We start from the raw sequence: 19,369 nt of genomic DNA on the forward strand, positions 1-19,369 counted from the left end.
CTTTGACATCTACAATGACGTCTACAAAGCAGGCTTATACTGGTAGAATGTTTCATACCATAATTACTGTGTGTTCAGAGCTCACGTGTGAAGTATGGATACTGCTGCTTCAGCAAGAACCGAGGATGAGCACCCTTCCTGGTTCTGAAAAAAAATAACAGAGGAAATGCCTTAAGCAGGATTCTGAAACGGGGTTGAATGAAACAAGAATGAACAAGAAATTCTTTCAAAACATGTAAAGCAATGCAAACAAATATTTATTTCAACTTATTTCTACAAAAGACCACCTCATGAAGACTGGTGGTGGGGTATTGGCTCAAAAAAAAAAAGCAGAGAGCACTTATACAAATGCTACAGGGAGCTTTCGCAGCCAACAATTGTTTGAACACACCTAAACTAATCACTGTTCAACAAACTCATAAAAAATGTTTGAATGCATAAAAAACCAGTGGTAAACACAGGAAACAGTTAAAACAGAATGACGGCACAAGTTTGTCCCGTCGTTCTCTTCTGTGTCCTGGGTTTTCCTATGGTTTTTCATCCATTCAAACATGTACCAGCTAGCCCAGTCCAACGCCTTGGTATCATAAAAATATGGATAGTCAATCCTTACACAAAGTTGAAAAAAAAAAGAAAGTATAAAGTAGGTGACAAAATTAAAACGACAGCAAATTGGTTGGCTTTTAATTTTAAATGATAATATAAAAAATAATGGCATGAATGAAAGTGAGCAGCACGAGAAGTACCTTGTTGCTAGCCCGACATTCCACTTTGAAGCAAAATGTCCGCTTTCAACACTACATAGGCTAAACATGCAATGAGGCATTCCTTTAGGCACACAAAATATACCATAATTGTTAAAAAAGCTAGGAATCAGTTGAAAAAACCTGACCACGACAAATTGGAATTAGTGACTAGATACAGTTTCAGAAATACACAGCGACATCATATAAAAATATATGGTTCCCATACAAAGATTGATCATAACAAAAATTCAGGACATTTATCAGACTGGCATCAATGTGCAAAGCAGCTTAATGAAGGAAGACGGTCTTCACTAAAAACATGTTAATATTGGGAGCTCATGTGCTTCCCTGCAAGTTGGGTGTGTAAACCCACTGACATCTTAACCCGCCTCAATCATCACTTGATAGACATTGAGGAATTTTACGAATTGGTTTATTGTAGCCAGCTGTCTAGTTTATTTCCCTATTTTTCTTGGCATTTCGTGTCTAATTCTAAATTTGGTGACTAGATAGCTTTTACTATGGTCATGCACTGGTGACAACGAATATTTGATTTTACTTTAAAAAAATTTCAGTTTTGTTTTATTGCTCACCAGCCAACGATCTGAAATATCAGAGGTGCTTAAAACGTATGTTGGCATTTCCTTCCTGCAGTGTAGTACAAATAATCATGACTTTTACCATAATTTGTTCACAAATCGTAATATGCGGAAAGTATTCAGCTTAATGAAAATGTCATTTCAGAAGCATGCACAATCAACAAGGCCTCAATGACTCTCATGACGTGGTCCACTTGTTTCTGTCACAAATAACCTGAGTGCAGACACATTCCACCGAAGACGAAGGTAACATGCCCTCTTGGGTGATGAATATTTAAAAAGCCTTATGAGTAAATTTGCTGCTGAGCACGTGAAATTGTGGCATTAAAACAAAAGATCCCTCTGCGGCATCTTTCACTTGGAGGAGCGCTTGACCACAAACTTTGAGAAGCTGGAAAATGCTCCATGAACCGCTCCAGCCAGCAGAAACGATGCAGGACACAAGTTGGTAGGCGGACCGTTGGCATCCTGCGATTGTGAAGATTATTCTGTTTAGTAGATGCTCTTCTTTTTGTACCACTGTTTATTTCACCTTTAACAAGCAGCTGAACTCCTTAACGTTCGCATAATAAAATGCTGCAATGCGGAACAGTTAGCAGGGTTACCTCAATTTTGCTTTTCTACGAATTAACACAATGTAGGTAATCTGCACACAACTACAATCAAAGTACAATTTTCACCTACTTCACTGCTAACATCAGCGTTTGACTGCTCAAGCACAAATACAGGTTAGACATGTGAGCAATCTGCTAAACGTATCCCCACAAACTGAACAATCAGGCATCAGAAATCGGCAAGGAAGGAGGTGTCACGTTTAAATGGCACTTTTTTTGTTCAAAACATAAACAACACCTGGAAGCTTGAAGCGTGAGAGGGGGTCTTTCACGCTGACAATGTCAGAACATAGCTTGCTAGTGGGCACCTGCACGATGTGCACAATGTGTTTCTTGAAAATGCGTGCGAAAGTTTGATTGATGTGTAGGACGAGAATTGCAGCACGTTTTGACACAGGCCTTGTGGACGCTTCTGCCTGCTAATGTCAATGTGGATTCTTGCTAGTCGCCCTCTTCGCTTCTTTCTGAATATAATGCTTTAGGCATTATATTCAGGACAACGACTGCATCAAAACGTGCAGCAATTACCTACGTCCCACACATCGGTGAAACTCTCGCACACATTTTCAAGACACGCAGTGCATACATTGTGCATGTGCCCACTAGCAAGCTGCGTTCTGACATTGTCAGCGTGAGAGACCCCCTCTCACGCTCCAAGCTTCCGGGTATTGTTTATTAGATTCCATGCGCTGAATGCAAATCAGTGTACATTGGCGAAACGGGCAATCTGCACAGAAGATTAATGCAGCACTGGAACGAAGTGAACAAGGGCCATGCAAAAACAAGTCCACTGGCAGAGCACCGTGAGAGGACGGGACACGTGGTCGACTGGAACAAGACAAAATTACTGACAACTGAGTGCAATCTATCTTATCGATTACAGCTCGAGTCCCTCATTGTTCAGACGACGCCCAACATTATCAACATAATGGATGGCAATCTGCACCATATCTATGCAAACTCATTGCGCCGCATAATGCCCAATATATAGCTTCGTTTTCCACGACACATGCTCACCGTGAACAAGCAACAAACCGTTAAATGGCTTTCTTGACTTGGTCAGTGACCTACGTTTCATCACTGCAATAATGCTTCTACCTGCCTACACGGCATTCCATCAAACACTGGACTACACCACATGAGCCATTGGCGTTCTTAACCTGCACCAGAGTATATAACCTTTCACTACTGCCATGAGATAGACCCATAAACGCACTTCAATATGGCCTTTATATTTAGCTCTTGGAAACATTATGTATAATTTTACCTTTAAGTTGCACCTGCTACAGCAGCTGGTACTATACCAAAAACATGAAAAAAAAACAGTGGTTTAACACGCCAAAGCTACACTTGGGATATGGGGAGCACTGTAGGGGAAGGCTTCGCATTAATTTTGACCATCTGGGTATTTTTGTGCGCATCGAAATCTCCAAAGACGGGCGTCTTTACGTGTTGCCTCCATCTGAAAAGCGGCTACACCAAGCGGTATCTAACCGACATTCGCCTCCACAGCACACCACCCTAGCCACGGCAGTGGGTTAAACATATGAAATAAAGCGAGTTTTGGAGTGCAAATGAAAATATTAATCACACGTCTTATTTTCCCAATCGATGTACCTTTTGAAATCCACCATGCAATCCCCCCTCCCCTACCGGCCTACCAAAACACCTTTGTCTCAAGAGGTAATCAGGCTGTTGTTAATGAAGTAAGTATTTACAATCCGAGACTTGCCACCGTTAAAGTCATGCACTTTGTTTTAGAGATAAGCGACATTAGCCATTTGCAGCACCAGGAGTTAATTGTGCTAAGATCAGATTGAAAGCATTGACGGTAGTAGTTGAAAGAAATTGTGTGATAAATTACAACATCATCTGCAAATAGACTTACATGGGAGGATATGCAACATGGAAGATAGACCAAGCAACCTGCCTGGGGGGACAACAAAGTGGCACGAGCAAAAGAAGTATATAGTTATTAGAAGTAAACTGCATTTGAGAAGAATGAAAATCTTTTGCTCAAGTGAGGACATTAGGGTGAAGTTTGAGAAGTAGTCTGTGGTGTGCAATGCGATTGAATGCTTTAGAAAAATCGAGAAAAACTACCGCAGTTTGTAAGCCTGTGTCAATGGATCAATGTAGATCGTGAACAAATCCTGAAAGTTGTGTTTCTCAAGTAACCCTTGTGAAAACCGTGGTGATACTCGAATGTGATATTGTGATTTTATAAATAATTAGCGACCTGAGAGTGGATGAAATGTTTCCTGACCTTGCATATGGTGCTTGTTAGGGAAATTTAATGGTGAAGTACCGTCTCCTGATTTAAAGACTGGTGCTACCTCGACTATCTTCCAACCATTGAGATTAGTGCCTGTCATGAGAGACTGCGAAAAAAGCGCTGTCAGAATTCTACAGACTGCGGGATGTACTTTTCGGTATAGTATGATTATTACCAGTATGATCTGAAGTAGACCAGTTTGTATTGCAAGTTTGAAACCATATCGAAAGATCCTAAATGTTTGCTTGGCTTGATTACATACGAATACTTGCTTCAAAGTCAGTTCAATTTCTCTTCTTGCCCTTTAGTCGTCAGACCCAGATTCTCTTCAATATCTCTGCTAAGCAATGACACGCTCCATACGCACAGCACTGCTTCATGAAAATGTTTCAAATAATCAGAGGCCACAGCACTGCTAACAGGTATACATCATGGCAAGTTCCACAACATGCCATAACTAACCTGAAAATACATAATCGGTGGGTGCACCGATATGGCAGCAGTGCCTGGACCGATGTGTCGAGCAAATGCGCTGACTTCTGAACGGGTGGTCCAAGCGGCCAGATGATGGATGAATGACCATTCCTGGCGGCAAAGCGTACGGAGCACCAACGAAAGGCCAGGCAGTACTTGGGTACAGCAGGTGCAGTGTCGGTTGGCCAAGGGAGGCCCTGGCAAAGCCTTTGAAACTGGACTGGAAGGCAGCTGACCCAGGACAGCCAGCAGCAGCACCTGCAGGTGCATAATCTGTGAGTGTGCTGACACTTGTTGAAATACAAGAAGAGCACACACAAAGCAGGAATGCTTACATCAAGTAGATTTTTAATCGTTTAAAGACAGTAACCTCCAAGGCACTAATAAGAGCATTCCCGGAACACCCCAAGTGAAATTTAGGTCACAGTAAGAATGTATTTATTAGACCCGCAGGTACTGTGAGTGGGGTATGCATGATATATGCAAAGCTAGCTACTGAGCTAATTTGCATGGAACGCATGCTAGCAGCTCATCTGTATCCCTTGCTTTCAATCGGAACTGGTGTGTGATAGTTGAGGCTCCTCCATTTCAATGTCTGACTTGTATCTGCACGTTCAATTCTCCAATATAAATCGAGTTGAGTGAGTGCCTACAGCTTTTTTGTTAGTCTCTGTATGGCCTGCGGTTTTGCGAAAATGAGAACTTGCGAATTGGCTCAATTTTCTGCACTAATTTAAACAATACATATGCCTCTGATATCAAGCCCCAGACTTCACGAGAGCTACTCTGACAGAATCGGCAGGCGCCTCGTAGGCGTTGTGAAATCTCCCCCACTACCCCGAGACTATGCTAACTCCCTGCGAGGCCACATGCGCGCATTTCACCTTCAATTTGCACGTATGTGAATTCTATACCTCTATGAACTCTCAGACGGGCGTCGTCATATTCGTGCCGGACTCGTGAAACTCGGCAACGTAAATTACCGCACTCGCTCGCTGGCACGCGGCCCGAACTCTCTCACCGTTTCCGGCCCTTGCATACTATTTTCTCCACCTTGCACTTTGTAAATTCTCATGTTTAACTACACCTCGTGCGCCCTCATCTCTTGCCTGCTTTTCTTCCAGCACAACTCCGTCAGCACCCGGTCGACGCGTACGCTGTCGGGGCGCGTTGGCGAGCGAGTACGGCAATTTCGCTGTTGTCGAGCTTCACGAGAACAGCACACATATCGCGGCCCGAAGACCGCGAGGCGTACGGTCGCCGGTCTCGCGAGCGCAATAGCTGCGAAGCGCACTGCACGGAATTAGTGAAGGGGGGGGGGGGGAGAGATTTCACAACACCTACGAGACGCCAGCCATTGAATCACGTGTACGCGTTTTCATATGCACTTCCAGGGAACCTCCTGTTCATGTTATTTCTTGGTATACCGCGGGTATTCACGAGGGAGGACTAATCACAGCGTTGTGCCACTCACGCGAAATTGCGACTGCGATCTGCAACCGCAAAGGCACTGTTTGAGAGACACATAAACAAACGCCCCGGTGTTAAAGAGCCTTGCGTGATGTGAAATTATTAGCAGCCGTGTACCATAGCGCGAGCATCGTAGCCAAGGTCTAGCTTCAGCGTAAATTGATGCTGACTTCTGCGGAAACGGTGGACTGCGGAACGGCGCTCTCGTAGGCTCTCAGAGCAAACGAGATGGGGGTCTAGCGAATTACTGACCCATAAACACCAGAACTCATTCCAACCAAATACAGAATAATAAAAAATGCGTACTTACCCGAGCAAAAACGATGTTTCCAACGTAAAATTCTCCTTCACTGTCGTCTTCATCTCGCGGACACACGAACACGCTTTGTTCTGATGCAATGTCATCCACTTTTGACGCGCAGTATTTTATCCGGCGATGATCGTTCTTCCGGGGTCCCCATGTTCAACACACGCGTAGGTTAGAAGGGTAGACATCACCCATAAAGCTTCTATAACTGATTTAAGCTTGAAATAGATAAAACAGATTAAATCACGCCACCAACCACTCGGCACAAAACGCTATGAAAAAACACACACAAAAGTGAGAGATAGTTGCCAGACTTCAAATGCAGCACCTCTAAGTTTGACGAAAATTGTGTTACTACTGTAATGTTGGTAATTATCTTTCTGCTTTCAAAGTCTGAAATGTGTTTATAACTTAAATTTAAGGTTTTTAAACACAAAAAGTGAATACACATAAAGTAATTGACATATATACTGATATTGTAAAGACGTTTGTTTTGGTTTTGTTTTCACGGCGGGCTTCTCAAGAGAGAACGTGTGAGAAAACGAGCTACTTTGGGTTTAGGAAGAGGGCGGTAAATGTCGGCGTGATAGAAAGCAAGGAACAGGTGCTTACCCTGGTCGTTAAAAAAGGAGCTAATGAAACCCTCACGTAAAAAAAAAAAAAAAAAAAAGAAAAAAAACACGTTCGACGAGGAATCGAACCATTGACCTACAAAACAGTAAACGGACGCGTTAACAAACAGCTATGTCGGCGGGCGTGTTCAAGGCGCCTAAAACAACTCTATACTTACGTAAGTTGTCAACGAATATTGTTGCTTGTGTCTAGTCATCGCCTCCTTTAACGATGGTCTAGTTTATGCTGCATTTTTGAAATTCTGGCTGTCCTAACGCTTGTTTCTCACGCACCGGTCTTGCAGACGAGGCCGCATTGCTAGCGCTGCAAGCGATTGAGCCAAAGCTCCATTATTTGACTCAAGCAAAGCTATCGCAGTCAACCCGACCTTTTCTGCGCAAGCCACGGCAGCCACGAAATAAATGGAATGTGCCGTTAGAATTATGGCGTTGATAACGCTTGTTTGACCGGCACCGTCTTGCAGACAAGCAACGTCGCTCTAATACTACAAGCGATGTCACTCCTGGCATGTCAGGCGCATCAAACCCATCGTGTAAAACGACTGCTAACAGTGCGAAAACCTCTGAGTTTGTAACAAGTGGGGATTTGCGGTGGCGGCGACGTAATAGGTACAGCAAGCAGGTAGGCAGAACAGCAGCGTAGGGTTACAACCTTTCCCCGAAAAAAAAAACGGGCCTTCCGGGGGGGGGAGGGGGGATTGTGTTGAAAAAAGACGCCATGTTTTTTAACATGCAGTGCCATTTATTGTAGTGTTTTCTTAGAGAGAAATCAACATAACGTTTGTACTGAAAGTGATTGAGAGCTTGGTTAATCGCTCTGCATGTGCTTCACTGAAAAGTAACCGCAATTGCTGACCGCGGCGGTAGAATTTCGTTATTTTGTTCTTCCCTTAGGTCCCCCTCTGAGGCAGCGCGCTCGCCCGCGTATTTTCTCTGCTCGCGTGTCTTTGCGCAGCTTGTCGACATAGGCGTGCGCAGAGTTCTCAATTTGGGGGGGCAAAGTCTTACCGCTGCGCCCCCCCCCCCCCCCCCCCCCAGAGCAACTCCCGACCTCTTCTCACTGAAGGCCTTGCGGTGCGAACGCAGTGCAAAGAGGGATGGTTATAAAATTTTTATTTCAATGTGATGGAATTGCAACACACACAAAATATTTCTGAGCAGAAATTTTACTTTCATGTGTTACATCGGCAAGGCAGGCATGGGGCAAATTTGGCGCCCCCTTCAGATGATTAGGGGGGGCGGCCGCCCCCCCTGTTCCCCCTGTGCGCACGCCTATGCTTGTCGACACGTATTTATTGTCTTAGTTGTTGAATTGACGCTTATAAAACGCCAAAACGGGCATAATCACGGCACAAAAGCCAAAAAACCGGCTGATGACGACTGGTTTTAGATATGGACCGGCAACCAGCCCGCTGTTTAAAAAACCGGTCGGGCCGGTCCAAAACCAGGAAGGTGGCAACCCTACGGAAGCGACGAGCGAAAATGATTTTACACGACCGCCCCCGTCGGCCTGCGCAAAAAAGGAAGATAGAACCCCTGCATACACGCCCTCGAAGAAAGCTGTACAGCCGATTCAGTTTGTTGTGGAAGAAGAGCAACCGAGGCTGCAGCCACAAACGATTGCGCTTGCCGTGGTATGAGCCAAAGCATATCTTCACATAGTTATGTTATCGTCCGTTTGACTGTTACTTACTGAAGTGAAAATTCAGAACACAAACGTTGACGTCTAGCGTCTATGCCAGACATAGACGCTGCTGTTTAGGCCCTAAAAACCACCTTCAGGGCGTCTGTCGGTTCTGTCTGATGGCGCGCTCGCGCCGCTGATTACGAACGAGGCGTCTGTTGGCGTTGACTTATCGTGTTGGCGAGCCGGTAAACGCCATCACGGTTAAACTCCCTGTTGGAAGACTACGCTGTTGGGACGATAGAGTGCCGACAGAGCTTCTTATTGGCCCCACAAACGCCATCAAGGTTAAACTCCCTGTTGGAAGACTAGGCTATTGGAACGATAGAGTGCCGACAGAACTTCGTATTGGCCCCACAGGCGTGCTGTGAGCCCAACAAGAAAGTCTTGTTGGAATTTTTGCCCGGGGCATAATAATACGGGAACAAATTCTTAGGTAAATTCGATTTCGTTGAGGACACCGATGCCTCGCGTAAAAGTTTTATTTATAGGACTACAAGAGGCATTTTGTAGCCTTTCCTTCCCGTGCACCCAGACATCGAAACGAACCTTGTGATACACTCGAAGAAGTAGATTAGTGCGGAGTGGAATTTAAACATTCAGCACGTTTTGTTCAATTTACGAACAGCAATTTTAGAGCCTTTCCCCTGGTCTATGTGGAGAGTTCATATTTATTCTCTCAACGGGCGGTGAAATAGTGCAATGTGCGGTTTAAACATACAGCCTGTTTTTGTGCAATTTTGCATGCTTGCATTCACACACCGTTCTTTTAGGCACCCTAACGATAAGGTGCCGTGGTAACACCCCAATCGAGAAGAAATACTTTTTAGCACCCCTGTAACGGTCGTAGCACCCTATGAAACTGTTGATTACACCCCTGAATTTCGGCACCCTCGAGGTGGGGTGCCCGAGCAATATTTGGGTGCTTGAAAGGTGCAAAAAGGGTGCAAAATGTTCAGTACACCCTCCTTGCACCTTAAAGGGTGTAAAAATTTTAAGATTTGCACCCCTTAATATGTGACACCCTCATGATTGGGTGCCGGAGCAATGTTTTAGTCCTTAAAAGGTGCAAACAGGGTGCAAAATGTTGAGTGCACCCTTTTAGCACCTTTAAGGGTGTTAAAAAGTTTAGTGTGTAAACCCGCAAGTCTCGAAACGTCTAGATGCGAGCACATTATTCAAGATAAGGCTACAGTAGCAGTCCCCACTTTGGGTGCAGGGTAACCATTCGAAGATATAGACTAGGTTGACCAATAAGGTCGCCGGAGCAGAATAAAGGCGTCTGAAATCTTCTGGCTAAGTGACATTTGGCTAGCTAAAAACACAGATCACACGGGAAAAATTAATTAACTCCGCCGTTTCGAATTCCTAGTGCAGGGTCGGCAGGAGAGATAGTACGAGCAGCACTTATGCTCTTTGGGGCATATCTCCAATGTTTTTTTGTTTTTTTAAATCGTTTTCCGGTTATGCCGATTCTCTTGTCTCCACCGGGGCGACTAATGTGACAAAGTTGTAATCACGAGACAAAAATGAAGTCCATACGTAACAATGGTGCACATTTTAAGCCGGACACGATCTGCGAAAATTCTGTCATTATTCATTTAAAGTAGGACAGGTCGAAAATGTGGAGAAAAAAAAAACCTTACAGTGACCTCACTCAGTTCTTTTTTTTTTCTCCTTCTTTAAGCCTCCTCGATTTTAAATTAATTCTGCACTGAGCAGCTCTGGCGAAACGAACCAGGGGCTTGGCTTTTTCTGTTCTTTGTTGTTGCGCAAAACAAAAGAGCTGTGCGTTGAGAGTAAAAGCCTCAGCGGCATCTTTAGGTCACGTTTGACAGCGTCGTTATATACGTTCTTTTCTTTACAAGAACACTTTAAGCAATTATACGCTTTTCAAGGGCCGTTCTTTTTCTTCTTTTTTAGAAAACTCGGATGGGTATTTCGATAACATGGCGAAATGCTTTCAATCCTGTGCGTAGTGTCGACAATGAAGGTGCAACGTTTCCGCGTAACAAAAGTGCAATTTTGGCTCTAAAAGATCAGTGGCTTTTAAATTTCGTAGTGATCATTTTTATGTCATAAATCATTTCTTGCGTAAAAACTCATTCAACACGCACTTTTTTGAAGCTCATATCTGCTACTGCTATAAACCAGGCCGTGTAAAATAACTGACCTTGCCGAGGCATGTTGGTTAACTAAAGCGGCCCTTACAAATGTGGGGTGAGGGAAATTATGGACCATATTCTGCTGCCCTCACAGCATTCCACGTGTAAGGACGACAGCTTTTCTCTGGCTACGCCAATCCTAAAAGTTTTCCATGTTTGTCTCCGTGCTTGTCTTTTTGTCTGTCTGTGGGCAGATCAGCCTGACTCGAAATATCAGAAGTTGCTGCTGGGTAACGGCGGGCACGCTGGGTGGTGGGTCACTCACACACTGGCAACTAGCACTGGCAACGAGCGCGGCAACGAGTTACCTACCAGCGCTGACCCATCAGCGAACTACTGGTCTCCCTCCCACGAGGCACTGGTAAAAGAAAACCAGTTAGTCAGTGGTGGGCCACAAGAAGTGACTCACCGTCGAAGCTCGAGTAGGTCACCCCCTCGGGACGCAAGCAAAACAAATTCCGAGGAACCTAGTGGGGACCCTTCAGTGACCCACTGGTGAGTCAAGAAAAGGGGGTTCACCAGGGACACCCCAATCGTGATACATCAGGGACTCACTCGTGAGCCAATAGGGGGTCACTAGGGACGACGCACGCGTGACCTTCGCGTGGGTTACGAAGCCAAAGCTAACATATACAAGTGAATTATAGTAAACTACCCGACTGTCACCAGTAGTTCAAGTTTTCTTGGTTATTCGGTGAGCACCTAGTGACCCTCCCGTATGAAACCAATAAGCCGCGACTGGTGGACCGTTATTAGTCTCCCCCGGATGATCCCGAGTAAGTGCCAGAATATTTGCTAATACTGTACAGCGTTTACCCGTTGCTATAGCCCCGGGTGTACGCGGCACAGAAGTACAAGAAGCGCCCACCGAGCCTGCTGCATCGGTACATTTTGTAGCATGTTAATACCCTCCGTGTAGGGTATTGAACAGGTTAGTGGGGTAAGAAATATAGCAGAACAAAAAACAAACAGTACAAACACAAAACAAAAACAATATACAATGGCCCAAATTACGCTAGTTCAGAGTGGGCGCTCAAATGCTTTTGCACTTGTTCGCACAGTTGAAGCGTCATTATAGGAAACAGCAACAACATAAAAATAAGTAGCAGTTCTTTAATGGACAATGATTGTTTCCTGTATGAAATAAAAGGACCCCTGCCTGGAAGGAGCGCCAGACACGCTCTCTTCTGTTCAGGTCAACCGCAGCGGCTCAAGCATTTATGCGGTTAAATTTCTGCGTGGCTCCAAGTGACAAAAAGAGGTTCGCACCAACCTGTCATCAAAAAATAGTCCCGCGAAGCTAACCGTCCTTTGATAGCTTAATCAGAACTATCGGACACTGCACACGTTCCTCTAAAACAGAAACGAAAGCTCATTCCTCGTTCCTTCCTCATTTTGAAACGAGTTCCCGCTACAAGTTCCTTTAGTGCGAAGGGAACGCGTTCCAGTTCCATTTCGAGCATTGGAACGTGTCGTTACATTAACGTTACACTTCATTTTTTTTAAATTAAAATATGGGGTTGGATTCCTGAGCTGAAAAAAATGAGAAATTTAAAACCCACATCGAACTACGTATATTATAGGAATATGAGCACCGCCGACAGCGGTTTACCTGGAGATAAAAAGAATCCAAAGAAACGCTCCCAGACGATTTTGTTTTCACGGAGCACCGGCCAAACTCCAGACATGTCTAACTGCGATTTTGGTGCTCGTCTATTATAGGTGCCACAGATATGACACTTCCCACTCCGGTCTTACAAATGCGCACTAAGGTTACTGTGCTTCATATATGTGACTAGAAAGGTACTCACATGCAGGCACGGAATTAAATGTCTTGCATTAGAAACCACGCCTAGAGGGACAATACATAGGCCTTTAATGAATGCCGATTTAATATTACAGTTGATTTAAAATACCTCACAGGCCACTGTGCAGGGAATTTAGTAAGGGGGTTACAAAAGTGAAGCTTTGCGGATCATACAGCAATAATTTGCGAGTAACAAAACACCGCAGAACAAGTAACGACTTGGGTAGAAGAGAACAGACCTGCACCAGACCTAAATCTTCTAAACTTGTGGGCAGCTCGACGCAGAGCAGAACTGGTGGTCATTAAACAGCCCACAAATCCGGATTTATGCAGTTCGTTGCACCGCCTCACAGCAGCCGTGCGCCGTCATAAAAAATCATTATCACGTCAACGGTGGTTGTACTGGTGTGCCTCACTAGGCCCATCTTCTACCAGCTCGTCCGTCTGGCGCACGTTTCGTCGTATGGAGCGTGGTGGCCGCCCCCAGACCCGGCAACCACGGCATGTCTTGCCTCTGGACGTACGCCGAGCCAGTTTTATGCAGAAGTGGCCAAGCAATTCTTTCGGAAGTACAACCAATCTCCTCCAGCATTTGTCACCTTGCCTACTCTTCAACCAGAGGCTGGGTCGCGCCCAAGCCAGGAACACCTTGAAGGTGTACAGGCTCCATTCACCATGGCTGAATTCCTTGCAGATATCGACAAGGCTAAACTGCGCACAGCGCCAGGCCCAGGCGGTGTAACCTATGAAGCGTTTAAGAACATAGACTGCCCCGGTTTCCAATGGCTACTGGACTGGCTCAACACTCAACCTTTAAACACGCTCAACCTTTAAACACGCCGAAGCAGTACCTATCCCTAAACCTGGGAAGACCCCAGGCCGGTTGAGTAACCTCCGTCCTATCGCACTGACATCCACACTTCGCAAGTTGCTGGAACGAATGCTCGCCACGCTGCTTCCCTGGGGGCTGGAATGATACGGATGGTATCACCCAGCTGAGATTGTGTTTCGTCCACACCTGGGAACAGATGGCCTGGACCATCTGTCATCTATGGGGATTCTAGGTGGAAGGCCACGTAAGGTCCGCACGATCTTGGCCATGGACGTTGAAAAGTTGTTTGATAACGTGAGCCACTCTGTTATAATAGGTATACTGCAGAGACTCCGCCTTCCACCAGCAGTATGCCACTTTGTGAAGTCCTTCCTTCAGAACCGCTGGTTCTCTATACGCATAGACAAGGAACCCGTGGGGCATTTTGTTTCGGAGCGAGGCGTGACTCAGGGCTGCTTGTTGTCTCCTGTGCTGTTCAACGTGGCCCTATTACCCTTGGCGTGGCAGCTGGATAGCATAGCGGACACGTTCTTCCTCCTCTATGCGGGCGATATCACTGTGTGGTCAGTGCACGACAAATTGCCTAATCAATAAGCAGGTCTACAGGCTGCCGTGAATATTAGCTCGCAGTGGTGTTCACTTGTTGACCTGAAGCTGTCTCCATCAAAAACTACTTCCATGTCTATCTCAAATCGTAAAGGTCGGCAACGGCTATCGCAGACACCTATATCCCTGTTTTTAAATGGTGAACCACTTGTCGCCACCGATCATATGCGTATACTGGGGCTGGAAATTAGTGCAGCTGGATCAGCATCCTCATGGGTCCGCCCCACTCGGGAAAAGACCACCAATATGCTACACTTGTTCCGCCGAATCGGCCAGAATTCAGGGGGTGCCTGCTCTCGAGTCATGCTTACGCTAGTGCGTGCTATCTTCCAGCCTCGACTCGTTTACCAAGCCCAGTTTGAACACCTGACCTTCCGCTACTGGGATGGCTTAGAAACTGCAAATAGAGAAGCAATGCGAGTTATCACCGGACTCCCTCGCATGACCTCTATACCGACACTTCAAGCCGATACGCAAATGAACACGCTGGATGAAATTGTACACCAGCGTCGATGGGCACGTCGTTTAAAAATGGCCCCTTTTAAATACCGCTCTGCGGATGCGCTACTCTCGCTTTCAGGGACCGATACGCCATTATTGGGGGCAAAATGTAAGCAAAACGACTCCATATTGTATTAGCCAGTTGCGAACGCCCAGTCAGCTAAGGGCTTCTCCGTTCTCTGAGTACGGAAAACAGCGGACCGGTAGGCGCTAGGGCTGCCATTGAAAAATTTATCAGCCAACAAAACTATGTTTTGCGCCTGAGACGGCTTTTTGAACTCCGCAGGGCAGGCGAAAAAAAGGGGGCGTGTTATTCTGTAATCCCCCGAGTGTGCTTCGGGCGGTCGCCGCAAGAGGGCTACGATACTGGACAAAGTTACATTTAATCCATTCCCGCCGCAGTAGCACTTCCACACTACTATGATCGTGCTTCGCCTCTGCTACCACGCTAAGCGGAACCACCTCCATGGCAGTGACCTCAGGTTACGGACAACCGGCCTCTAGGTAGCATAAAGCATTCACAATCAATTTAACCAGGTCAACCCACCGCTCCCTATTGACTCACCAGAGGGCCTCCAAGCGCATGTTGACGCAGAGGTAGCCGACGGCACCCTCCACACAAGCCTTGTCTGCCCCACTATGTCATCCATCAAGCAGACATGCACGTATTTCACGGAGACGCTACTTCTTTGTTGGCGGAGATGGTTGCCATTAGTGATGGCCTGAGCGCTTTAGCTTCTGAGCTCTGCGCAGATTCTGACAAATGTTCCACTCGCAGGTTCGTGTACAATTTCTCCAACAAATCAATCGGAGGTCGTTTTTTCTGGAATCATCGGATAGAATGCACCAAGAACTCCATCCGGAAAAAGAAACGGCACCCCACAGCGCAGACTAACAGAGTGAGTTTATATTCCGCGTACATATATGGAAAGAACGAAAAAAAAATGCAGAAATTCAGAAAGTTGTGTGCTAACGCGTAGAACTCCTACGCCGCTTGTCAAGAGTGTGAGTTCTTTACAGCCAAACACGGCTATGGGAAGCGAAAGACGTTGGTTTATTTTATTATTTTTAACAGCAGACTTCTTTAGGCCGAGCCGCTTCTATCCATCGCACCAAGAAACCTCAAAGCCTCAAGAAAGAAACGTGGTAAGGGAGGTCCCGGGAATCGAGCCAGGGACATATATACCGTGGAACCGACAACCTAACCACTGGGCCACCCCAATGGCCCGAGGGCTAAGGGGTTAGCAGCGGCGGGAAACAACAAAATGTGTAACAAGTTGGAAATTTAAAACAAAACGCTTGCCGTGGTCGGAATCTAACCCGGGTCTCTCGCGTTATTAAACTAGTATCCATCCGATTGAGCTATTATCACTTTTTTGCAGTGCTAGATTGAGATCATCGCTTTTTTTATTGAAGATTGAGCTGTCGTCGCATTTCAGGGCGCGCAGCATTTCCTTTGGGTTCCTAGCACGGGCGTTGGCTTTGAGCTTCGCCTCGGGTTCTAGCACCTGCTAACGCGGTCAACTTTTAGAGAGATGTGAAAGCCTGCGGGCACAATGATCAGGGCCTGGCAGTCATTAAGGACTTCCAGCGACAAGTTAGGAAATAGATGTGACGTGCAACAGCCGGGTCTCCGACGAAACGAGAGGGGCCGCCGGCTCTACTGTTTCTCCAGCCTCGCACTACCAATAGCGCACGCTGCGCCATTTTGTTTTCAATTTCTCTTTGTTTCTTTTCGCCAATCATGAAAATGGTTTGCATGATAACGATAAAGAAAGTGTTTTTACTTCATCATTTACGTTTTTTATGCATATTTTCAACGTTCTTTTGTGTGCGTTTTTTGTTTAGTCTTCGGCTGTGTATGGGAAGAAGCAGAGGATGGATGTTTTAGATCCTGAGAGATCGATTTTCTGACTTTATTTTGCGATTTTTCTTATTGTTTATTTGTGAGAAACTCTGCCCCACCAATTATCTCCGTTTACGGTATTATAACGGTTAGAGGTGCTACATTCCCAAAATTGACATTTATGAGGCTATGCAGGGTGTTACACGCTTCACCATTTTTGCAATTTTTTTTTCGTATTTTTAACATTCTTTTGCGGACTTTTCTTGCCTATGAGAAAGTTTTGGGGAGAGATGTCTAAGATTTTTGTGAAAATAATATTTTTCTTTCTTTTTCAAAATTTTCTTCGACCAGTTACCTCCATTTACGATATCATAACGATTAAATGTGTTACTTCCTCAAAGTCGCCATTTTTTTGCAAACGCTGGCCGTTACACGTTCCTGGATGTGGGGGTACCCGTAAAAGAATGCTACGCATTACAAACAAAACACATTCAGCGTAACGCGTAAGCAGCTTCCAGCAGATCAGTCCTCATCAAGAAATGCGATTTCTTTAGTGAGTAGTTTGTCAGAATGAGCGGCGTTTTCATGCGACTCTGTTACAAGAGCCACGCAGAGATGGCGCCACGTCGATGTGCCGGTTGTTTTTTTTGTTTGTTTTTTTTTTCAGCGTGACAAGCCGCGCAGGCTGGTGGGTGGCTTAGGTCGCCCGGTAACACCAGCACGTACCTTAAGGAAAAGCACCCAGGCGTCGCGCTCCTATCTAGTACAACCAAATGATTGTCACACTCCTACCTATTTTAGCTCGAGCGTCTGCCAGTGAACCACAACATGCTACCAAACCTAACTACGCACCGCAGGCGTGATTTGGGGGTGGGCAGATCAGTCGAACACTTTGAACCGATCTTATAGAAGGTGTGAGAATAAGAAGAGGCGTTGCTCCCCGTTCATGTCCTTTTTGTTATTTTCTATTTACTGGGAGCACTTGGGAGAACGTTGAGAAACACCGCCATCGATGATCTAAAATTGATTTTTTTGCTGTCATATTGGTTTTACTCCCATCCAACATAGGAGGCACCAAAATCGAATTGCTTTCTTCTACACTGGCAGCTGGATCGCCAACCCTCGCCTCCTCATGGAAAGTGCGAACACCTGCGGGTAAGCGCTGGTTTCGCGTGCGTATTGTTTGTATATTCCTCGGGTTATTCCTCGCGGGTTTGCGATCTCGTGTCGGCATTGGATCCAGACAAGACTGGGTGTTTTCCAGTTTTCTTTGAATCGTTTATATCACTTTTATGGCGGATCCATATGCCGCCGGCAATTTCGGGAGCCGCCACAAAAAGGAACTTTCTATGTGCCCGCGGGGGGTTGTTTCCGTTTCCGAGAGCCCTCACGGCAGTTATGGGAACGAATAACGCTGTCAGCACAACAACTGAATGCGTGACCCAGGATTCCTAAAAAAATCGAGAGACAGGGAACCAACCGCTCTCCGCATAGATAAAAACAGCCCAAGCAAACAAGCTGGGAGTCACTGCAGCAGCTGCAGCTGCGAGTTTTGCATTCTAACACTTATAACAGGGCACATAAAAACATTTTTGAGAGAGATTTTCCTGTCCGTAAGGTTGCATATTATAATAACTCCTTTATTTTTGATCAATACGATGAAGGAGGCAGGGAGAAAAGGCTGATAAGCACCAAGCACTAAAGCGCCTGCCTAGCCACTTGGCATGTGAGATTTTACGGAATTGTCTGCTTCTTGCAACGTGGTTTTGTAAACCCCTTCGTTTGTGCGCGCACGAGTGTCGCGGGTCCCGCAACAATGGGAGCCAACCAGCGTCGTCGCCCGCATTACGCCAAGTCGCAGGTGTGATCGCTGGCTCTCATCTCGCAGTCACCTTCTAGCGCTACATCGGTAGGCTGCATGTGGAAGAGTGAGCAGCCATTGAAGAACGTAAACTTTCCCGATAATTGCAGAAGAGTGATCTACAATAACGTATACCAAACATTTGCGGTAGGGTGAAGCTCAGCAAAATGCAAGTGTTTCGTTTTCGGCGGTCGATGGTTTTTCGTTTCTTTTCGGTCATCGCGTTTCGATTCTAGCAGAATTGTTTTTTTTTTTTTTTTTGCAGTCGTTGCGTTTTGTCTTTGGTCGTTTTCGTCTTCATTGAGATTAAGCTTCGCGTGTTTCCGAAGAAAAATGGTTCTTTAATTGTTTTTTTTTCTGGAGATAGACTGTGGGCGCTTTAATGGCGCGCACCTTGGTGCATTACTTCCCAATCGGCTCCACTTCCATGCATCGAACTTCTTCCTTCTTCTCTTCTTCTGCTGCTATTTTTAACCGATCTTTGGCATGCACCCCAGAAAAATCTGTCGGTAACGCTAATGTGCATAGCCTTCAATTGTCAAGGAAATGTGCAACTCCCTAAATTAGGACATTTGATACATATTAGACCGCGGAAGTGGATGGTCGGTAGTCTTTCAATCGATAAGGAAGAATTACGATAAAAGAATTCCAGAGAAATTGTGAAGCTATCTGCGAATGCGTAACCACCCATACGTCATTTTCCTTCATTTTCAGTTTTCTTAGAATGGGACTACAACGCATAGACAAACTGTTTACAATATTGAGCTACTTTGGCGGACATTTGGCTTTTTGTTATATTTTTGCTTTTCGTTGTCTATAACAATTATCTGTATTTAGGCTGCTATAACGCCAGGTCTTCACGACACTAATTCAGCATTTTTGTGGAAGGTTTGGGCACTACACGGTTCGTGCTTCTTACTGTATTTTCTACTTCTGATTTTTGCTGTTTT

General features: G+C 45.6%; 1 long non-coding RNA gene across 1 annotated transcript; it reads right to left on the reverse strand.

The window, feature by feature from the left end:
* Positions 1–236: 236 nt before the first annotated feature.
* Positions 237–6,745, reverse strand: LOC144162428 (uncharacterized). The gene is made up of 3 exons (XR_013320674.1): positions 6,489–6,745; positions 4,697–4,966; positions 237–1,813 (listed from the first exon to the last, which is right to left on the reverse strand). It is a non-coding gene; the product is annotated as an uncharacterized LOC144162428 (long non-coding RNA).
* Between the last annotated feature and the right edge of the window lie 12,624 nt (positions 6,746–19,369).

This window comes from Haemaphysalis longicornis, unplaced genomic scaffold (genome assembly GCF_048455015.1).
Source record: "Haemaphysalis longicornis isolate Haplotype H1 unplaced genomic scaffold, Haemaphysalis longicornis Haplotype H1 scaffold_12, whole genome shotgun sequence".
NCBI lineage: Eukaryota > Metazoa > Arthropoda > Arachnida > Ixodida > Ixodidae > Haemaphysalis > Haemaphysalis longicornis.